Source organism: Sorex fumeus, unplaced genomic scaffold (genome assembly GCF_029834395.1).
Source record: "Sorex fumeus unplaced genomic scaffold, SorFum_2.1 ptg000012l, whole genome shotgun sequence".
Taxonomy (NCBI): domain Eukaryota; kingdom Metazoa; phylum Chordata; class Mammalia; order Eulipotyphla; family Soricidae; genus Sorex; species Sorex fumeus.
The window spans coordinates 676,766-701,025 of NW_026606069.1; the positions used below are offsets into that span (position 1 = coordinate 676,766).

The 24,260-nt window shown below is 42.3% G+C and overlaps 1 pseudogene; it reads right to left on the minus strand.

Moving 5' to 3' along the window:
- Positions 1–17,440: 17,440 nt before the first annotated feature.
- LOC130020519 (fructose-bisphosphate aldolase B-like) lies at positions 17,441–18,701 on the minus strand (annotated as a pseudogene).
- Between the last annotated feature and the right edge of the window lie 5,559 nt (positions 18,702–24,260).

Sequence of the window (24,260 nt, forward strand, 5' to 3'; positions counted from 1 at the left end):
ACTTTGCTTTATTTTCATCATGTCATTTTTATTTTGGCAGCACAGTAGAAGATGTTTCTACTCTCAGCAAATAGCAATGAAATAGCAATTCGAAGACACTAATTTCTTAAAATACTTGGAAAGAATTTTTCCTGCTTTGTTACTCTTGTATTTAACAAGTTGTTTCAATAAAGGTGATGAGATGTCCCTTGAGAGCATTGATGTCATTCTTGGCCTACAGCAATTAATGATTAAAAGTTTTGTGGAAGTTAGTGTCCTACCTTCTTGTCTAGCTGAGACTAACCACTTAGGTAGGATACTGTCCTGAGTTTTGTGGTTTGAAAGATGTATCTACTCACTGAAAACCTCCAGAACCCAGCCATGACCATGCTCATGGCCACTCTCCCCACATTCAGGCCAAGCCTCACCCATGAGTGAATCTCTGGGAAAACCTAGGTATGCAGCACTTTGTGACTGAGAACTCTGGGTTCAATGGGACGGGGAAAAAAGATCCTCTGCCTGTCCCCCCTATCTCTGATTGACTCAGCTCTCATGCCCATAAGCCACCTCTGGCTGACTGCAGATAATCTTATCATTGGCTACCATCCAGATTGCATGTCCTTCTCTCCCGGAAGGGAGCATATTATGACGCATGCCATAACCATACCACCGAACTCCTCACTAGGCTGTTTCATGCAAATCGTCCCAGAGGATTGGGGATGAGAGCCATCCCCGCCCTAAGAACCCAGTCCTGGCAGTCGAAAACCTCCAGAACACAGCTGCTTCCATGCTCATGGCCGCTCTCCACATGCTCAGGCAGAGCATCACCCACGCTGAATTTATTCCTGGACCGAGTGGCCGCACTTGCAGCCCTGGGATACTTCAAACCACACACCCTACCCATGTTCCAAGATTACGGTACCACATTTGACAGGGTTCAAAGTATGAGACAAGAACCAATTTTAGAGAGAAATATACACTTTTTTTTTAAGCACACAAGGCTCAACCTTGTAAATTATCTCTTATTGAAGGGCTCAATGGTCCCTGGGTGAAATACAACAATCTCCACACTCTTTCCTCTAAGAATACTTTTTTTTTGCTTTTTGGATCACACCCAGCAGTGCTCAGGGGTTACTCCTGACTCTGCACTCAGGAATTTCTCCTGAGATACTGGGAACTCAACCCAGGTCGGCCGTGTGGAAGGCAAACACCCTTCCCACTGTGCTATGGCTTCAGCTCTGTAAGGATACTTTTTTGTAGCATTGCCAATGGTTTTTCATAATAAACAATACAAAATACATTAATTTCAGTTCTGCTTTGGGTCAGGGATTGGGGTTCTGGAAGGAAACATCCAAAATATGGTGGTGGGAAGTTGTAATTGTGGTGGGATTGGTGTTTGAGTATTAAATGTAGTGAAATATTGAAGAACCTGCCGTCAGTACTCATCAATACACTGGCTCGGCTCTTCACTCGCTACCTGTCTGAATGCAAGGTTCCGTCCCAATGGAAAACCAGCAGGACCGTACTACTGTTCAAGAAGGGAGACATCCATGACATTGGCAACTATCGCCCGATCTGCCTATTGTCTGTCATCTACAAGTTGTTCACTCGAGTCATCCTGAATAGGATTGGCAGAACATTAGATGAAGGACAACCATGCGAGCAAGCAGGGTTCCGCAAAGGATTCAGCACCATCGACCATATCCACACAATAACCAAGCTCATTGAGGTTTCTCGGGAGTTCAAGATGCCGCTCTGCTTAACGTTCATTGATTTAAAGAAGGCCTTTGATTCTGTTGAGACGGAAGCGGTCATTGAAGCCCTAGCCAATCAGGGCATTCAAGCCCAATACATCAGGATCCTCCGTGAGCTGTATTGCGGATTCACTACCAGGATCTCACCATTCTACAAAGAAGTGATCGTTGATGTCAAGAGAGGGGTGCAGCAGGGTGATACCATTTCACCGAAACTCTTCAGTGCCACCCTCGAGAACATCATGCGACGACTGGAATGGGAAGGAATGGGAGTGAAGATAGATGGTCGGCAATTACACCACCTCCGCTTTGCTGATGATATTGTTTTAATAACACCAAACATCAGCCAAGCGGCACAAATGCTGGCCGACTTTGACCGTGAGTGTGGAAAGGTAGGACTACAGCTGAATCTTACGAAGACAATGTTTATGAGAAACAGCCTTGTTCCTGACGCCCCATTCGCTCTCAATGGAACGACCATCTCCGAATGCAACAGCTATGTCTACCTAGGTCGAGAGGTCAACATGACAAATGACCTGGCACCCAAGCTGCGCAGGAGGAAGAGAGCGGCTTGGAACGCCTTCAAGAACGTCGAAGAAATAGCTAAGAGGACGAAGAACCTCCGGCTCCGGGCACATCTCTTTGATTCCACTGTTCTTCCTGCATTAACATATGCCTCAGAGACCTGGGCCCTACGCAAACAAGATGAGAACGCCATTCAGGTCTCCCAAAGAAGAATAGAAAGAGCTATGCTTGGAATATCACGTTTCACTCAAATGAGAGAAAGAATCCGGAGTTCTGACATCCGTCGACGATCAAGGATCAGGGACGCTGTCTCATTTGCCAAGGTGTCGAAAATCAGATGGGCTGGTCACGTAATGAGATTTAAAGACGACCGTTGGACTAGAGCTGTTACTGATTGGATTCCACGGGATGTCAAGAGACCGCGTGGCCGCCCACCTACCAGATGGTCAGACTTCTTCCTGAAGATCATGAACGATCGGTTTGAGGCCCTTCATGTTCCCAGAGCGAACAGATGCCATTGGGCTACACTAGCACGCGACAGGGACAAATGGAGACGTTACTGGCGCCCGCTTGAGCAAATCGACGACTAACGGGAAGTTAAGTGATTAAGTGATTAAGTGAAATATTGTGAACTACTTTATAAATAAAAAATTATAAAAATTTAAAAATAAAGAAATATGTGTCCACTCATCTGTTGTAGGGGAACAACAGAAATGATACAATTTTTGTGTTTTGAATACATCACGGAAAAACCGTATAATGACCTTTGTGTGTTAAGGATGTCCACACCTTTCTACATGTTTTGCCAATGGAGACTATGCTTTGGATTCCTTTAATGACCAATTTCACCTTCTCTTCACTAAAAATGCTACTTAGATGATGTTTCTGTCATTTTCTGTATATTTGGTATATAATTATGTAAACTTGTTGTGTATATATCTCTACTGTGCTAACTCCTCATTCATCCTCAGAAAGGTTCACTAAGGGTAACTTTTGAGGAAAATCCCTTGATGTGAAAGAGAGAGAAACATTGGGATCCTTGAAAGAGAATGGTGGGTACAGTTGTGATGGGTGTGATATTGGAATTATGTGCAATACTGTTACCATCATTAGCAATATTGCGAACAACAAAATCTCAAAAAAGTTATGTAAAGATGGTTATTTACTCCTGAGTATAATGGTAATGGTGCCTTTTGCCATTCCCTTTCAGAGTTTTGCTCTCTCCCAAAGCTGGTAGAACAAGTTTCCCCATCTGTACATTGCCTTTATTCAAATAAACCCCTTCTGCTTTTACTAAACTAGTCTGTGGTTTTTGCATGAGCATAGCATAGGCGGTTTTGCCTAACCGATGTTGCTGTTGTCCCAAAATTCCAAACAGGATCAGACCACCGTCTCCTTTGTGCAAAATTCGACCTCACAGAACGAGGAGAAAAGAATGCAAGGTTTAAGAAGAGGACTCCCAGAACGACCACCAGCTGGGAGCTCTTTGGCTCTGTTGCAGCAACATGGGAAGATGCCGTCACTGACAACATTGATGAGGAAAACGATCGAATGATTCAGCACCTCCATGATTGTGCGAGGAATACCAAGAGAGAGATAACCACAAAAAACTGCCTTTCTTCGAACACTCTTGAACTTATTCGCCAACGTGGCTTGGCACATGCCTCAGGCAACCACAAGCGAACATCCGAGCTGGCAAAACAATGCAGAGAAGCCATCAAGGATGACCTCAAAAACAGGAGAGCATCAGTGCTGGTAGATGCAGCAGAAGCTGGGAAAAGCATTTGTAATGCCCGCCTGTCCTTCAACAACTACAGGACCAAGATGACTGCCCTCCGACATCATGATGGATCTATCACATCTTCCAGAAGGGCAATGGAGAAGATTATTCATGACTTCTACTCAGATCTCTTTAATAACCACGTTCACTTGCCCACATACCACATACCACATGATGGATATGTCGTTCCCAATGTTCTCCCTTCCGATATCCAACATGCCATCTCATCGGTAAAAGAAACAAAGAGCACCTGGCCCAGACAAGATCAGACCTGAACACCTGAAGAACTTACCATCAGTACTCATCAATACATTGGCTCGGCTCTTCACATGCTACCTGTCTGAATGCAAGGTTCCATCCCAATGGAAAACCAGCAGGACTGTACTACTATACAAGAAGGGAGACATCCATGACATTGGCAACTATCGCCCAATCTGCCTATTGTCTGTCATCTACAAACTGTTCACTCGAGTCATCCTGAATAGGATTAGCAGAACACTAGATGTAGGACAACCATGTGAACAAGCCGGATTCTGAAAAGGATTCAGTATCATCGACCATATCCACACGATTACTAAGCTCATTGAGGTTTATCGGGAGTTCAAGATGCCTTTCTGTCTAATGTTCATTGATTTAAAGAAGGCCTTTGATTCTGTTGAGACGGAAGCGGTCATGGAAACCCTAGCCAATCAGGGCGTACAAACTCAATACATCAGGATCCTTCGTGACCTCTATTGTGGATTCACTACCAGGATCTCACCATTCTACAAAGAAGTAATCATTCATATCAAGAGAGGGGTTCGGCAGGGTAATACCATTTCACCAAAACTCTTCTGTGCCACCCTCGAGAACATCATGCGGCGACTGGAATGGGAAAGCATGGGAGTGAAGATAGATGGTCGGCAACTACACCACCTCCGCTTTGCTGATGACATCGTTCTAATAACACCAAACATCAGTCAAGCGGCACAAATGCTGAACGACTTTGACCGTGAATGTGGAAAGGTCAGACTACAGCTGAATCTTACGAAGACAATGTTTATGAGAAACAGCCTTGTTCCTGATGCTCCATTCGCTCTTAATGGAACCACCATCTCTGAATGCAACAGTTATATATATATACCTAGGTCGAGAAATCAACATGATGAATGACCTGGCACCTGAGTTGCACAGGAGGAAGAGAGCGGCTTGGAATGCCTTCAAGAGCGTTGAAGAAATAACTAAAAGGACAAAGAACCTCCAGCTACGAGCACCTCTCTTTGATTCCACTGTTCTTTCTGCATTAACATATGCCTCAGAGACCTGGACCCTACGAAAACAGGATGAGAACGCTATTCGGGTCTCTCAAAGAGGAATCCAAAGAGCTATGCTTGGAATATCACGATTCACTCAAATGAGAGATAGAATCCGGAGTTCTGATCTTCGTCAATGCTCAAGAATCAGGGACGCTGTCTCATTTGCCAAGACATCAAAAATCAGATGGGCTGGACACGTAATGAGGTTTACAGACAACTGCTGGACTAGAGCCATTACTGATTGGATTCCATGGGACATCAAAAGATCACGTGGACGCCCACCTATAAGATGGTCAGACTTCTTCGTCAAGATCCTAAATGATCAGTTTGAGGCTCTGCATGTTCCTAGAACAAACAGATACCACTGGGCTACGCTAGCACGCAACCGGGATGAATGGAGACGTTACTGGCAGCTGCTTGAGTAAATCGATGAATAACGGGGATTAAGTGATAAGTGATTAAGTGATAGCAAAAATATGCCTTGTCACAGCTTCAATAATTTTAATGTACACTTGTGCAAACCCCAAATAAAAACATTTTCCTGTTTCATATTTGCCTTAAAGATTTCAGGTGGCAGAGATGATTCACCGAGTCATCTCAGTTTTATATTTCATATTTTGGGGAGGGAGACACTGACCACTGTTAACCATTTAAAAATATGTGTCAGTGTCTCCCGGGTGGGATGGGGGTGGGGGGATGCTGGGACCCGTGGTGGTGGAGGATGGGCACTGGTGGAGGGATGGGTACTTGGTCATTGTATAACTGAAACCCAAACACAAAAATTTATAAGTCTATAACTGTACCTCATGGTGTTTCACTAATAAAAAAATTTAAAAAAAATAAATAAAAATATGTGTTGGGGCTGGATCAATAGCACAGCAGATAGGTCATTTACCTTGCACGCAGCTGACCCGGGTTCGATTCCCAGCATCCCATGTGGTTCCCTGAGCACTGCCACGGATAATTCCTAAGTGCAGAGCCAGAAGTGATCCCTGTGCATCACTGGGTGCGATCCCAAAAGCAAAAAGCAAACAAACAAACCAAAAACCGAATAAAAATATGTGTTTACAAGGGAAGATATTGGTGGATGGACATGGTGTCTCTAGAAGAAAGGTGGGTTGGTTTCCTATCTTCTTCCAAGGCAAAGGTCAGGGATATTCACTTCCCCTTTTAAAGGAAACATGACTTAGAGCATCCATTTCACACAACATTGAATCCAAAATTTATCCAATAAAAGGAGCTTTTGAAAACTATGTGTAATGCCCTGAACCATGAGAAGAATATCTATCATTGTCTGTTGGCATCTGCAGGTGTCTGGACTTTGAGAAAAATTTATTTTATCCCAAAGGGCAGATGACCATCCCTTCCATCTCAGGCAGTTTTATTTGTTCTATTTCTTAAGGAAGGTATTTTCCAGGTTCACCAATTGCCTCTATCTATCTATCTATCTATCTATCTATCTAGCACCTTCATTATACACTCATTTGTTGGTGGAAGTCTAGGTTGATCCTATATCCTAGCAATTGTGCTAAAACAAATCATGGCATGCACATGTTCTTTTGAATGATGCATTCAAGGCAATTGCCCTATCTGCTATACTAATCTTTCCAGACCCTTCTCTCTCGATTTTAATAGGGTTTTTATAAGTTGTTTTTTGCTTGATCTTTGTTAGTACTCTATGCATCTTAGATATTAGCCTTTTATCTAACCCTGAGATATTAACTCTTTATCTGTGTGGAGTACAAATACTTTCTTTCATTCAATTGGGTTACTTGTTTGGTTACTTATTAGATTACTTTTGTTTGTCTGCCTGTTTTTGGGCCACAAGTGGTGCTCAAGGGTTAGTGATCTCAGCATAGATTAATCTCACCTGAAAGGATGTTTCCATAATAAATTAATTTTACCTAGATTGCTATGCAGATGCAATAGATGATTAACACCAAAAATAGTGCTATGCAATTTGCCTTACCAAATGTCAAGCACTTTTTCAAAATTCGCGTATTAACTCATCAACTTGACAGATGAACTCTTAATATAATAATTAATCATGCAACAAGTACTAAAGTGCTGAAACTAATTGGCTTTTATAAGGTCACTTCAAATCTTGATGCGGTTAAAGTGCTTTTCTTCTTCCTTTTGGTCTGCCACACAAAGGTTCCAGAATCAAGTCAAGAGATTCTCTTTCAACCAGCTAATGGCTCAATAAAAGACCCCAAAGATACCACATTGCTTGAGGCCTTCAAAGTGGGGCCCTCCAGGAGTTCCCTGGTCATCCTCAGGGCCCCGAGAGTTACACCCAGCTCTGCTTAGGAGGCTACTTGGTGCTGGCAATGGAACATTGGTCAGGCACATATACCTTCACTCTGTTCTCAGTCCCAAAAGCCTATAGTGTTTACCCACTAAAAGGTGAATTTTTTTGACTATCCACCAGAAAATAAATGTAGCTGTGTTTGTACTTTTTTTTTCTTTTTGGGTCACACCCAGCTATGCACAGGGGTTACTCCTGGCTCTGCACTCAGGAGTTACTCCTGGCGGTGCTCAGGGGACCATATGGGATTCTGGGAATCAAACCCAGGTCAGCTGCATGCAAGGCAAACACCCTATCGGCTGTGCTATCACTCCAGCCCCTGTAGTTGTTTATATAATTTATGCAATACATTTTGTATTTGATTATTTGGGAACTACACTTAGTGGTACTCATGACTTAATCCTAGCTCTGTTGAGCTCAGGGATCACTCCTGATGGGTCTTGGGGGAACATATGAGGTGTTGGGCTTCAAACGTTGTACGCACTGTACTATCTCTCTCCCTATAATCTTTAATGGAAATTAGTGCCTGCAGAATCAACATGTCTTGAAAGGGATTTTTTTTAAAGATGTGTATTGAACTCAGACATCAAGTAACTGGTAAATGAGTGGGAAGAATTCCAATGGATATAGAAATATTAGATATAATGCCTCTAATTAGTAGCACTACTCATTACGAGTGTAGTTAGACCAGAACATGAAATCAAAGTGAAAAAATTAAACAATAGGTTTGCATCTTTTTCTCAGAATTGCTATCTAAAGTTTGTTTTCTTACACGTGCTAGTTAATTCTAACACACACACACACATACACACACACACACACACAAAACACCTATTTATAGACAAAGAAAACAACCAACCCTTGTACTATTTTTATGACCCAGATATTGACTTCTTAACAAGTTAACAGATATTAACTTCTAGTGAACAGATAGGCAATATAAATAAATTTACAATGATCACAAAATAATTACACAATGTACGTAAAATACCACATGCAATTTCACACTATTTTTCTTCAAACAAATTCATCTCTCCCCACTTGGTCCTATATTTTATCAAACCGTGTGTGTGTGTATTTGTGTGTGTCTGTCTGCATGTGTGTTTGCGTGTGTGTGTGTGTGTGTGTGTGTGATATTAAGAGACAATAATACTGTATTATATAAGTATCTGTTTGGCTGCTAATATTTAGAAAATATGAGATGAAGAGGCTCAGTCACATTTTCTAGATCTCTTTCATTGAGATAAGAATAACACTATTTGAATGGATCAGGACAGCCCTGATAAGATGTGTAATCTCCATTATTTAACAAAACACATCCAACTCTTCTTTATGTGAAGTGCCCTGAAGGTCAACATGGCTCTGCTTTGTTACTGAGGCAGGGATGAAACTGTCTCAGTCATGTGACATCACACCGGGTCACTGCAACCAGTCAACAATATTCAAATGAGACACTGAGACCTCAAGGCAAAATCAGAAAGTGACACATGTTTTTTTAATTTATTTTTCAAAAACCGATTGTAAATCCTGATTTACCTCAAATACATGAAAAATATTGTAGTGTCTAAAGAAAAACCACAGACCAAAAAATCAAATGACTATTACCACAATTGGTGCTTTTATTTATTTATTTTTGTCTTTATTATTTGTTTGGATTCATTTTAGTCTTTAGGTAACATTTGAATTTTAAGATGCCTTTTTATATTTTCGATTTATTTTTTGCTTACTCTACTTGGAGGAGGGAATGCTATGATCATAAATGAAGTGGCTATCTAACAATTTTTTTTGTTTATTTGAAAATTATACAGGTCATGGATTGTTCTCGTTTGTAGAACTTTTTTCTTTTAAATTATCTTCTTTTTTCTCCATCAGATTGGTTGTTGAACATTTTGGTGGTTGCTTCTAGCAAGTCTTATTTCCGTTTAATTTGGTTACTAAGTAAGTATATTCTCCTTTATCTGGGTCACCAGAAAATTGTGATTCTGGGGAAAAGAGATCAGGGATTAAGATGATTTCCTGCATGTAGTTTACTCCTGTTTGATCTCTGGTGCCACATATGGATCCCTGAGCACCACAAGGAGTGAGTGTGGACAAAGACTCCCCCCACCCCCACAAAAAAAAATCATGATTTGATTCTCCAGTGGTCTTGCCAATGTAAGACCAGCTTCTCCTCTGTTCATTTGCTCTTGTAATCCTCGTTAATAGAATGAAGGAAGGCTAAGAACTTCTTTGCAGTTTCTGGTTTCTAGAATCTGAAATGCATAGTGAATTGCAAAAGGAAAAATTCAAATAATTACTTCTACAGCCCCCATTCCTGCCAAAGTCCTTGCCCTGATATCTGGAGAACTGAGGTAGGCAAGCCCCTTGCAGGCAGGAGTGATGCCTCATAGGAAGCCAGCCCAGAATCTACTGTGAGCATAAAAAAGAAAAACTTCTCACATTTTTTAATATTTTCCTTGGAAATATTAGCTAAATATTCAAATTTATTACTGGAAAATTATTTTCTTTTTCCACACATAAAGAGGACACAGTAGTTTTTTGTATGTTTCTTCCAGTTTCAAAAACATGTCTCTCATTTCTTTTGAGTCTTCAGCATAGTTATCATTAACTTCCATGTTTGTACCAACATTTTTCCTGAGTAAAAAGCACTGTAGCACTGTCCTCCCATTGTTCATCGATTTGCTCCAGCGGGCCCAGTAACATCTCCATTGTGAGACTTGTTGTTACTGTGTTTGGCATATGGAATATGTCACTAGGAGCTTGCCGGGCTTTCCTGTGCGGGTAGGTAAGATACTCTCGGTAGATTGCCAGGCTCTCCGAGCGGAATGGAGGAATTGAACTCGGGTTAGCCGTGTGCAAGGCAAATGCTCTAACGCTGTGCTATCGCTCCAGCCCTGAGTAAAAGTATTAAGGCCCTCTCGTTGTTCATCGATTTGCTCGAGCGGGCCCAGTAATGTCTCCATTGGAGACTTTGTTGTTACTGTGTCTGGCATATCGAATACGTCACGGGTAGTTTGCCAGGCTCTGCCATGCGGGCAAGATACTCTCGGTAGCTTGCCGGGGTCTCCGAGAGGGGCGGAGGAATCGAACTCGGGTCGGCCATGTTGGCTGCGTGCAAGGCAAATGCCCTACCTCTGTGCTATCGCTCCAGCCCAGAGTAAAAGTATTAATTAAAATCTATTTATATTTTAGGCAGTGCCATCTGTATTATTAACCTCACTATGATATTGGTGAAAAATGCAGAAATACCCATTAGAGGTAAACTGAATGCTGAGAAAGTTCACTTAGATAATTGTCCCACATTGGTTGAATTCTTTCTTTTTTCTTTTTGAGTCACACCCAGTGATGCTTAGGGGTCACTCCTGGCTCTGCACTCAGGAATTACTCCTGGGATGTTTGGGGGGCCATATGGGATGCCGCAATCAAACTCGGGTCAGCCCCGTGCAAGGCAAATGTCCTACCTGCTTTCTCTCACTCCTGCTCCAGTTGAATTCTTTGAATAGATGACTGGAAGAACAGATATTGTCAAGTTCTCTCTGTACATCAAGTAAGTCACCTGACACCAAAGTTCAGAGTTCAATTGAATGGTCTAGCACTTGACCTTATTCCCTCTCACACCCTTCCAGCTAGTGTCTCAGCTTACACTCTGAACTCCAGGCAAGTCCAGTCCTCCCTCTTGAGGGGACGAACCAAAAGATTGTTTTTGTTATTTTTGTTTGTTTTTTAAATTGAGCATGGTCTCAACACCTCTACCTCCTGGTGTTGTATATATGCTCTGGACACTTAAGAGACTGCAGACTGCTCTCACTGATGCTGAAGGTATTCAAAGACATTTGCCTCAATTTAGAGACTAGCTTAGAGTAAACAAAAGCTACTTAGAACTGCCATACTCAGGTAAATATAAAATGCAAGTATGAGCTCTGGGGAGACGGGGTATTGGGAAACCCTAGCTTCCTAAGATCTTTGCAGGTGTAGAGAAATGTACCTCTAAAATGATATGCAGTTGGGGCTGGAGTGATAGCACAACAGGTAGGGTGTTTACCTTGCATGCAGCCGACTGGGCTGACCCCGGTTTGATTCCTCCGCCCATCTCGGAGAGTCCGGCAAGCTACTGAGATATCTCGCCCGCATGGAAAAGCCTGTATATATTGTAAAAAAAAGTATAATTTAAGGAGCTGGAGTGATAGCACAGCGGGTAGGGCGTTTGCCTTGCACGTGGCTGACCCAGGTTCAATTCCCAGCATCCCATATGGTCCCCCGAGCACCGCCAGGAGTAATTCCTGAGTGCATGAACCAGGAGTAACCCATGTGTATCACCAGGTGTGACCCAAAAAACAAAAATAAATAAATAAATAAAATAAATAAAATAAAATGCTATGCAGTCTATTGAGTTAAAATGTATTTATTATGAATACAAATCTGTTGTCTGTCAAGGAGATTTAATTAATTTACATAAATTTTGATAATTACTGATACCAGTTACTGATACAATTTCCCTGTCTGAGATCAAAAACAGTGGACAGTAAATGATATGTGGGGTATGAAAAGACAGAGAGTATATTTAGTAATATCTGTGATACGACAGATCATACGAACTGAGAAAAACCTACTAAAAAACACTGGACATATTTATGACAAGTATGAACAGCACTCGTACCCAGGAGCCTTTATTTATGAATTCAAGAAAGGGAGCTGCACTCTCCCTCCACATTATCTTGGTCTTCACAGAATAATTAACACCTTCCAGGAAGATTTGACACTAGATCCTAAAACAGACCATCCAAGTCTTACTGTCACTGAAGATACAAGTGTGATTACTTAGAATAAGTCTAAGACCTTTTCTCCATAATCCCAGAAAATATATTGCTCCCAGCTGTGCTCAGTTATAGTGCTTTGACATTGGCAGGCATTTTTTAGCAGGTAGACATTAGAGGATTTGGTGAATGGACCTTAGAATTGTGTACAGAATCTATCTGTCTTCAGAAATCATCTGATATCACCAACCCAAAAGCAGTTTGGAAGGATCTGAAGTATACAGGATACTGAACAGAAAGAGCAAGTTTCAAAATATGGTGTTTTTCTAGATTCTGAACTGGGAGAGTATTCAGGTTATAATTTGAATAACAGAACATGTCTTTATAAATACACTGATGAATAAATGGAAAATCCGGTATTATATTTTGCTATTGGATCTTCTTCATTTCCAGTCAATTTGGTCACAGAGGAATGGATACGATTTCATTTCTGATTTTTATGTTTGGGTATATTTTCTTCTCTTATTATTGGAAGGAGTATAGTTTTTAACTGTTTTTTAAGTTGATGTTCAATGTCTGGGTGCTGGAGTGATAGCACAGCGGTAAGGCGTTTGCCTTGCACGCAGCCAACCCAGCTGTGCCGGGTTTGATTCCTCTGCCCCTCTCGAAGAGCGTGGAAAGCTACTGAGAGTCTCTCTCCCACGCATCAAAGCCTGGCAAGCTACCCGTAATGTATTCAATGTGCCAAACACAGTAACAACAAGTCTCACAATGGAGACATCACTGGGACCGCTCGAGCAAATCGATGAACAACGGGTGGACAGTTGGCTTTCTACTGAAAATCTACTCTATTTGGAATCTTGGGGTAGATGCCAGAAATGGAATCACCGGTTCATATGGAAACTCAATTCCTAGTGTTTTGAGCTGTGTCTATATTATTTTTCCAAAAAAGGCTGAATCCAGTAGACTTTTCCACCAGCAGTGAATAAAAGTTCTCTTTTCCCCACATCTACATCAACACTGGTTTTTGTTCTCTGTGATATACACCCGTCTCACTGGCATGCCTCGCTAGCATGAGATGGTATCTTAGTGTTGTTTTGATTTGTATCTTCCTGATGGTAAATGAGAAAGATGGTATGTGAGAAAGTTTTTTATACACATTTCTTTTGCCATCTGAATGTACTCTTTGAGGAAGTATATGTTCACTTCACCCAATTTTTGATGGGGTTTGGTTGGTTTTTTTTTTTTGTAAAGTTCTATGAGTGCTTTATATATCTTGGATATAGAAAAGCCTTTATCAGATAAGCAGTGGGCAAATAAGGATGATTTTCTCTTCTCATCCTGCCTCATGAATGTTCTGAGGCACCTTTGTCAGTGTTCAGGGCTCAAACAGTGACTCAAAGCCAGGTGGTCCTGCATAAAAAGCATACACTGCAGCACTCTGAGTTATCTCCCTGGTCTGCAGGATTGTTGTTCCTTGAAACATGACAGAGAATTTCTTAAGATTTCAGTCTCCCAAGAAGCAGCCTGCCCTCCTGCATCTTTCATTCCACATGGTACATGGATGCCCCCTTGTGTCAGTACTTTGTTACTCAATCAGTAAGAAGCTCAAGAATAATAATAGAGCAGCTAAGAATACATGGACACACTAAAAAATCTGGGGTGCCTATGGGAGCCAGGTGGGCCACGTCCTTGCCCTGCAGAGGTCCCGGCAGTCACATCCACATGCCCTGCTGTAGCCATGACAAAGGATCATCTCCACCACTTCATTAATACTCTCTGCAGGGACACCAAGCAGCAAAAAAAATTCACATGCCCAGGTGTCTAGGCCGAGAGCTCTGGCGTCTTCACCCAGAGTGATCTAGTAGCGTCTAACACCTGTCCTTCAGGAAGTCTGGAAGCCACGCCCACCTCCCACAGCTGCTGTGTTGACTCACCCATGCACCCTGCGTAGGTGGCCTTGTAACGCTTCCCGATTCCTCAATACTGAAATGCCAGTAGGAGCATACCAAATCAGGTGGGAAATAACAGAAAACAGCTCAACTCAACAACAAAGACAATACAAGAGAAGGCAAAACTAGCAACAAACAACTCAGTATATCCATAGACAAGGATTTAATTCCCGGGTGAGATAAAACAATTTTCACATAAAAAATGGATTTTTGAACTAGTATCGATTTTAATATAAGAGCATTGTTACCTGAAAAATTCCAGCTCTACAGTTATATCAACAATTGTGGCTTTTGTCTATATTAAAAATAAATGTTTTTTCAAAAATGAACAGGCCTATCTGATGTTAAAATATATATACCTGAAAATGCAGATTTGTAAACCTACTGCATTTTTATTGGGATTTTTGTTTGTTTATTTAGGGGCCACACCTGACGATGTTGCAGGGTTACTTCTGGCTTTCTGCTCAGGAATTACCCCTAGCGATGCTTGGGGGCCCATATGGGATTCCCGGGATCAAATCCAGGTCAGCGGTGCAAGGCAAACACCTTACTGACTGTAATATCGTTTATGTCCCTCAGTGCATTTTTAATGACTGGAGCATTAGAGCACTTGAAACTGCTGATGAGTACCTAATTTTTAGTTAAACAATTCATGTTCTTTTTATGATTGAACACTGACATCTAATTAAGAAACTGTCATGATTTGGGTGCATCTCAAATGTAACAGCATTTGACTTTAAAAACCTGGTTTGAGGTTATACTTATGTAATGATGGTGTGTGTGTGTGTGTGTGTGTGTGTGTGTGTGTGTGTGTATGCGTGCACGTGCTATTTTTTGTTCTTTTTAATAAAGACCAAACTCAGGGGTGAGGGATACTTGTGGCAATATTCAGCCTAACAGTTCCCAGGGGTTCATCAGGGCTACACCCTGTGTGGTGTTTAGGGATCTCAAGGTGCTGGGGAGCAAATTCAGAGTTTCAAACATACTAGCTAAATGCTCTAATACTTTAGCCATACCTCTGACTTCTACAATGGTATTTTTGGAGATAATTGGACAGACTTTTCTTACTATGCCCATTCATATAGACACATACTTTTCCCCACCAGACTCTAAATATAGAAACTTTTTATTCACAAAATTTTAATATAAGATATTAGTATTATGAAAAAGAAAATAAAAACTGTGCATAAGCTACACTTTTTTTTTTTTTTTTTTGCTTTTTGGGTCACACCGGCGATTCACAGTGGTTATTCCTGGCTCATGCACTCAGGAATTACTCCTGGCGGTGCTCGGGGGACCATATGGGATGCTGGGAATAGAACCCGGGTCGGCTGCGTGCAAGGCAAACTTCCTACCTGCTGTGCTATCACTCCAGCCCAACATAAGATACTCTTTGAAAAATAAGAGAATAAAGGTAAAGAGGTCCAGGAGACAACTCGAAGGGCTGTAGCACATGCTTTGCATGTGGAAGGTCTGGGTTCTCTCCCTAGCATCACATGGTCCCTGAGTACTGATAGATGTGTCCTCCACTCCCCAAACAAAAAACAATAACAAAGGGGAAAGACTACAGAGGTAAAAATAAACAAAGAACTAATAATGAAATGGAACCTTAAAAGCTGTGGTTATGGTGCTCAGTTGTGCTCACCAGAGGTAGGTGTTTTGGCAATGCTGGCACATATTTCAAGAGGCTCAATGCATGCAAAGTATGCAGGATGCCAGGGTTTGATCCCTGAAATCACATGGCCCCTTGAACACCACTAAGAGCTCAAAAATAGACAATTGGAAAAGAAATTATAGTATATTATATATATGTACATTTACATATACATGTATATATATAGCACTGGCCTCCCATTGTTCATCGATTTGCTTGAGCGGGCACCAGTAACGTCTCACAACAAATTGTGAGATTTTTTTTATTTTTTATTTTTTTTTGCTTTTTGGGTCACACTAGCCATTTACATATGACTAACCCCAATTAGGTACTGATTAAAAAGTATTTCCAGTATGTTTCATCCAGGAAATAAAGGGCTGTTCTCTTTGCCCTGAGGACTTTTAGTTGCAATATTGTCAACACAAAGGCTCTCTTTGAAAATTTTCTAAGATCAACTGTCACTGTCACTGTCCTCCCGTTGTTCATCGATTTGCTCGAGTGGTCTCAGTAATGTCTTTATTGTGACAATTGTTACTGTGTTTGGCATATGGAATACGTCACGGGTAGCTTGCCAGGCTTGGCTGTGCAGGCGAGATACTCTCGGTAGCTTGCCAGGCTCTCTGAGAGGGGCGGAGGAGTAGAATTTGGGTCAGCCATGTTGGCCACTTGCAAGGCAAACAAACGCCCTACCTGCTGTGCTATTGCTCCGGCCTGAGATCAACTTAATTTTTTTTAAAAGATTATAAAATATTTCTTTTGGGGTGGTTGTTGTCTTTGTAATTTACAACTGCAAACATTGTTTAATAAAGCACATTTCTCTGCACTCAGCTTCTGAGGTGTATTAATGAGTAGTTGATATTTGAACAGAGACCTGATTTCATTTGGAAACCTGTTTTTATTTTTCATTTGGGATGTCAATGTGGACAGTGGGGCTTGGCTATTTGAGGTATAAGGAGCTGGAGATGTTGCAAGGAAACCCTCATGTGAAGTTTTACCAAGATCCTTGATATTCAGAATTTTATTCAATAACTGATTTTTTTCTCTTTTGGTTAAGAATTTGAGTTGTGGGGCTGTAATGATAGTACAGTGGGTAGGGCATTTGCCTTGCACGTGGCCAACCTGGGTTTGATTCCCAGCATCCAAGATGGTCCCCCGAGAATCGCCAGAAGTAATTCCTGAGCGCAAAGCCAGGAGTTACCCCTGTGCATCGCCGGATGTGACCCAAAAAGAATAAAAAAGAAAGAAAGAAAGAAAGAAAGAAAGAAAGAAAGAAAGAAAGAAAAACAGTTTGAATTGTATTGGCTTCCCAGTGGATCTGAAATAATTAATTTTGTCTAATTTCTGATGTCAGTCGACAGCTGGTTCATTTTAAGCCCTCCTTCTAAGACCCCTAGAAGAGCTAGAGCCAGACTAGCCATCTCTCTAGCAGGTACAGGATGCTAGAAGAGGGGCTGGGTGGAAGCAGCTCCAGAAGAGCCCGCATGAACGTATTGTCCTTTGGCTTGAGAATTTGCCACAGCCGGCTTCATAAAAGCCTCCTGGCTTGCCTTCTTGTTGGCAGACTTGTTACCTAGACAGCCAATGCAACAGACTGCAGGGCCCATCCATAAGAGAAACTTAATTTCCAAGATTCGTAGAGGGCACAAGTTGATGGCACAGAGATTGAGAGTAGCATCCTCTTGGCTCATGCTGCCAGACAAAAAGCAAATGCCAGGAACAGTCCGGTGGAGAGTCACAACAGTGGCCATTGCTACTTGCTCTGGAGTAGTCGTCTTGGTGCAGGCATGTGCAGCGGTCACCAAGCTAGGCTTCAGCAAGGTGCCCTCCAGGTAAATATGATGGTCACTGAGGGCTTTGTAGACAGTAGTCAGAACTTTCTGTGTCACATAAAGGCAGTGTCTAAATCATGTTCTCCATTAGAAATGATCTCTAGTTCAAAAATAGGTAGGGACAGCAGCGATAGTACAGTGAGTAGGGCATTTGCTTTGCATGTGGCCAACCTAGGTTCAATCCCCAGCATCCCATATGGTCCCCTGAGCACTGTCAGAACTGATTTCTCAGTGCAGAGCTGGGAGTAACCCCTGTGCATCACTGAGTGGGACCCCCCTTCCAAAAAGAGTCCCCCCCAAAAATCCAACCCTCAAAACCTTTAGGTTCCAGCTCATTCTGCTGGCAGATGCTAGCACAGAGGGTCAAAACATTGGCATTCTCCTGGATAGCAAGGCTGCAGAGATACTGGTCAGCAATCCTTAGCACAGCACAGCACTTGTCAAAGTCAGCACCATCTTTCTTTTACTGAGCACAGCACTCAGAAAAGTCACTGAGCACTTGAATGGTGGTTGCTTTCTTTGTTCCTTCGAAGAGAGCAGCTCTTTGGTCTAACTCAATTCCCAACACAATCCCCTTTTCCTTGAGGATGTTTCTGAAAAGTTTTCCCTGGCTGTCCTTCTGGTAGTGAGTCTCAGGGCAAAGGATCATGCCTTTGATGCTCGGTTCCTAGAATTTTCCAATGTGAAGAGGATTCATCAAACATCCTGCAATTCTCTGTGTTCTCCACTTTGGTCCTCTGTTGGAGATTCCCCACGGTGACCATAGACTCATCTGCACCGGGATCCCCTTTCCACTGGCAACAAGGTGCTGGGCAATAGCTGAGAGTTCTTTCTTCTGTTCTGGAATGATGGATGGAAATCTGTGAGCCATGTTGACTGGTAGTTTAGAGAAGAGTCTTAGCCATCAGAAGCAGAGATAAGGCAGCAGCTGCTGAAGAGAGACCAACTAAAGTTTTTAAAGTTGAACTTTTACCTTTAATAAGAAAATTTTGCTTTAAAATATTGATACCAAACATAGATTTTCTTATGCTTGGTAGCACATAGATAATTTTTAGTACTATTGAAATTAACTTTTTAAACAAGGCAGTGCTGGAGGTGGTACACACAGTGCTCGGAAATCCACGTGCTAGACAAGTGCTCTGTAATTGGAACTCTCTAAACACAAACATTTGTTTGGTTTTGTTTGGGCCACTCCCTGTAACGCTCAAGCAAACAGGGAACAGGGCTTCAGCACGTAAAATACTGTAAAGTACGTGCTCAGCTGGTTCTGTTATCTCTCTGGCCTTGAAAAAAAAACAAACCTAAAAACACACCTTTTTTTTTCTTTTCTTGTTTTTTTTTTTTTTTTTTTTTTGGTCACACCCTGAGATGCACAGAGGTTACTTCTGGATCATATGCTCAGGAATTACTCCTGACGGTACTCAGGGAACCATATGGAATGCTGGGAATCGAACCTGGGTTGACCACGTACAAGGCAAATGCCCTACCCTCTGTGCTATCACTCCTTCCCCAAAACAGACTTTTTTTTTAAAAAAAAGGAAATATAGCCTAAATGGCAGTGGAGAGTAGATGTGCTTAAAGAGATAAAGGTAATTAGGATTTATGTGAAATAATTTTTGTCGTGTGTGGTCATTCATTTAGTCAAAGTTGGGAGGTTTGGGCCACTGGTCATTGTGCTTAGGGTTTACTTTGTGCTCAGTGATTACTTCTGGTAGTATGCTTGGGGGGCCATATGCATTTCTGTGTTAGGAATTGAACTAGAGTAGGTTGCATGCAACGCAAGCACTTTATATGATCTCTCCAGCCCTTTTCCAATTATTCATCAACACAGGGACACAAAAAGTCTGATGGGTACTGCTTTATTTCATTTAATTAATTAATTTGGTGGGGAACACACAACCATGCTCAGGGACTCCGTCTGGCTCTGTACTCTGAATTGCTCTTGGGGGATTGCCGGGGGACTTGCAATGCCAAGGATGGAACTCGGGCTTCCTGTGTTTAAATCAATCACTCAAACCATTGAACCATCTCTCTGGTCATGAATTGCTTTCTTATCTCCTACAATTATTGGCAATGACTTCAATGTAAACAACTTTTGTGCAGTTCAGTTAGATTATAAAATGACTTAAACTACAATGATAGGAAAAGGCAAAAAAGGTAAAGGCCCTCCCGTTGATTGTCGATTTGCTCGAGCGGGCCCAGTAACGTCTCCATTGAAGACTTTGTTGTTACTGTGTCTGGCATATCAAATATTCTCGGTAGCTTGCAGGGCTCTCCGAGAGGGGCGGAGGAATCGAACTCGGGTCGGCCATGTTGGCCGCTTGTAAGGTGAACGCCCTACCCGACCCGCTGTGCTATCACTCCAGCCCTACAATGATAGGAAAATGATCAAAAACTCCGATGAAAAACTGTGGAGGAATGTAGCTTAGAGATAGAGTGCTTGACTTGTATGTGGAGGGAAGGGGGCAAGAAGAAGGGAAGGAAGAAAGGAAGGAAGGAAGGAAGGAAGGAAGGAAGGAAGGAAGGAAGGAAGGAAGGAAGGAAAAAGGGTACACAAAATGCAACAGTTGTCATGCACTAGAAAAAGTATAATGAGGGCTGTAGCAGTAGCACAGCAGGTAGGGCATCTTTCACACAGCTAGACTCACGTTTGATCCCTGACATTCTCTAAGGTCCCCTGAGCACCACCAGGAATATTTCTTGAGTACAGAGCCAAGATTACCACCACCAGGAGTAATTCCTGAGTGCAGAGCCAGGAGTAACCCAGGAGTTACCCAGGAGTTTCGTTCCTTGGGTGTGACTCCCCCCCCCCAAAAAAATAAAAATAAGTACAATGAATGTTTTTAAGGTCACAGTTCCATATATGGCACACTCTGCCAGCATATCTGAATTAAAGCCCTAGAACTCATTTTCAGTTTATAGAAAAAATATGGACTAGTGGGATAAAATACCAATATAATATAAACTATCAGATAAAGAATGTATTACAATCTAAAAGGCCACGGGGATGGGAATTTAAACAAATGAACGTGTTTTGAAAGAGAAAAGGAGTATACATGTGGTCCAGATTCAAAGAATTCACAGAATTAGAACTACTCATATAGACTCATTTAACTTAAATGAGAGCGGTCAGAGCCCCGCTGCCGCCTAGGACGCTCAGTCCAATCCCCCTGCTCAGGAACCCGAGTCGCCTCTCCCAGGAGCTTCATAAAGCGGATCCCCGACTACAATGCCCGGAGCCAGCCCTCGCTGGCCAGGACTCGGGCCCCTTGGGTTCCTCTCTCCGAGATCGGATCTTTAGGGATCTTGGCAGAGGGTCAGCTGCTTCAACTCGGAGTCTATCTAATCATCAAGCCGGAGCACTTCCCAATCTTCCTCTCCCCGGGGCCGGCGGGCTCCCCACTTCTTTGGCTTGCCCCCGCCCCCCTATGTCCCCCAGCAAGCGCTATTGGAGCTGCCTCCAATGCCCAGCCTCGGGGTCTGGCGCGCACCGTCCCTCCCGCTTCCCGGGGCTGCAAAGTCCCAGTCCCCTCACTCCCCGTGGCCCGACTGCACGCCCCAAGCCCAGGCACGTCGCGGGGGGCAGGATGCCCGGAGCACTCGGAGCTTCCAGGTGCCAAGGAAGCCCCTCCGGGGTGCGCCTCCCTCCTCCCCCTTCCCCCGACTGGTGACTGATCCCCACCAAGGACGACCCCAAGGAGTGCGCAGCCGACGACTGAGTCACCTCGCGGGTGACAGTGGAGCAGGAGGAGGCGATTGTCCAAGGGCGCCGCTGCCGCTTGCCAACCTGCATGCCAACTTGTACCAACTTTCTGGTGTGCTGCAGACCGCGGCGGCGGAGTTGGCGGACAGGATGTCGGGATGGCAGTGATGGAGAGCCCCAGCGGAGCGAAGCTGGACCCCGCGGACCTGGCCGCCTTCGCCTTTCTGGGAGAGTAAAATACAAAGGAACAAAACCCCAAACTTAATTGGATCATTGGATCAAGAACCGGGTAACGAAGTGTAAAACAATTTGTAAAATTACTGGAGAAAATTTAAAAATTGAACACATTTGAATGTCCTAATGGCTTTCTTGCTACTTTTCTTATTTATGATAACATCATGTCATTTGGTAGGATATGCACTCGTTTTGAGAAGAATTATGCTTACACGTATGAAAAATGTATTTCAGTTTATTTTCAACTCTTACAAGGAGTAAGAGTATGTTTACAAACATTTCACACAAAGAAATAAAATGTAACAAATAATTTTTAAAATATTGAAAGGTGTTTATTACACTTTTCCTTCAACATTTCTCCATGGCTTAAAATTGTTGTTAAATAAGAAGTTTGGGAAAACATAGTCATGATATTCTTAGATCTACGCTTTGGTTTCTGGCCCACTGCAGACCTTCAGTGAATCTTTCTCCAAAGGCTACATTAGATTGCAGGCTACAGGCTACATTCCTGTTTATCTAAAATCTGAAGTCTTGGGAAAATTACTTCACTTTTCTGGGCTTTAGTCTTCTTCTTAACCATCCAGTCCCAGGCAGGGAAAAGGAAGCTTGCAAGGTTTATAAATTATTCACCTGTCTTCTGCATAAACCATAACTGAACATCTCGAAAGTCACAAATTTCCTAAGCATCCTGATTTTTTCCTCAGAAACAAATCTTTCATCAGTTACAACTGCAAATGTTCATTTTAAATGTTTATTTAAAATGAACAGAATCTCCATTTCTTAATATCAATTAAGACTAGAAATCTACAAGTGACATTTGATTTCTATCATTTTTAATTCTTGTTTTCAGTAAGTAAAAGGTAAAGGCCCTCCCGTTGATCTTCAATTTGCTCGAGCGGGCCCAGTAACGTCTCCATTGGAGACTTTGTTGTTACTGTGTTAGGCATATGGAATACTCTTGGTAGCTTGCCGGGCTCTCTGAGAGGGGCGGAGGAATAGAACTCGGGTTGGCCATGTTGGCCGCTTGTAAGGCGAACACCCTACCGCTGTGCTATCGCTTTCAGTAAATATTTGTTTATAAAGTCAAACAATAGAACTAAGCTAACATTTTTGGAGTAGCAGAGGAAGTACATTCTTTAAAGCTTTCTTTTCTTTTTTTCCCTTTTTTTAAAGTTTTGTTTACAGATAAATATCTTTTGGGTGCAAATTTTATGCCTCCAAATATTAATAGCTCAATCACCTCCAAAATCCCAAATTCCTCTCCTCAGTCCATTGAGCCTCTCTGTTATTTGATCACCTTCCCTTCCATCTTCACCATCCTTCTGTTGTGTGAGTCCGTGAGATTCTTTTGTTTGTTGCTTTTAGTGCAGATCCACTCTTGCTTGGGACCATTCTCAGCCTGGGGCTCTGACTCACTCCCAGCCTGCTCCTGCTAATGAACAATGTGGGGGATATGATGCAATCACAGCCCTTTAATCTAGTTCCCTGCCTTCTCCATGGGTTTTTCTACATTGTTTCTGTCTGTTCCTAGATTACCAGAGTTTCTTGAGGGAGCAGGGCCACCAGGTGGTAATAAGGGATCACTCCCAGTAATTCTCTATCAACCAGGCCTGCAGTCACTGTGAGGGCATGAGAATGCAGCGCTCCACTTACCCCAATTAAAAATTAAAAAGGAATGGCTTTAGTAATTTTATGTCTGGCATTTAATCCCATTGTCAGATCCTTTTAACTTTGTCCCTTCTTTTCATCCTTCAGACTTATAACTTCTCAGTGTTAGGAAAAGTTGAAAATAGACTGAGGCTTATAGTTTGAAACTGTAACAGCTTCTCCAGAGAGATGCTCCCCTGTTGCATTCTGTTGACTATGATTGGATCCATGTAGTTAAGTACCCTTGTGCATCCATAAAGATGGCAGGTCCCTGGCTCTCCAGTACCAGCCCGTGAAGACTGCACAATAGAATCAATTTGGGTCTAGAATCTGCTTGTTTTTCACTGCCATACAAAAAAACACACTTCTCAATAATGCTTGTTCAAAGTTTCTCTACATTTGATGAATTTTCTTTGTATACATTTCTATTGTGCATGCTCACTGTTCTGTTCTCCCTCATGAATACCTATGTGTTTCCTGAAAATGACTTGGAAACATATAAACTGTTATCTCACTATGTCCCTTCTGGGTGTCAAAACAGAGCCTCTCTACTCTCTTCAAAGTTTTTTTTCTAGATATGCTGGTGGAATCCTTCCCAGCCTGAAAGTGTTTCATTGCCAGTAAAGCCCCTCTTTTATATTTAGTTATTCCTGTACTATTTTTGGAATGCCATCTTGAAAAGCTATTGTCTTTTTATGTCGGATAGTGAGATTAAGCGAGATTAACCAGAATTCTCCACCAGAAGATTTTATGTCTACACTCATGAATAAGATCATTTTCACTGAATGATGAGAAGTCCTCAAGGGAGGAACGAAGAAGGAGGGAAAAGTACAGGCAGTAATAAGT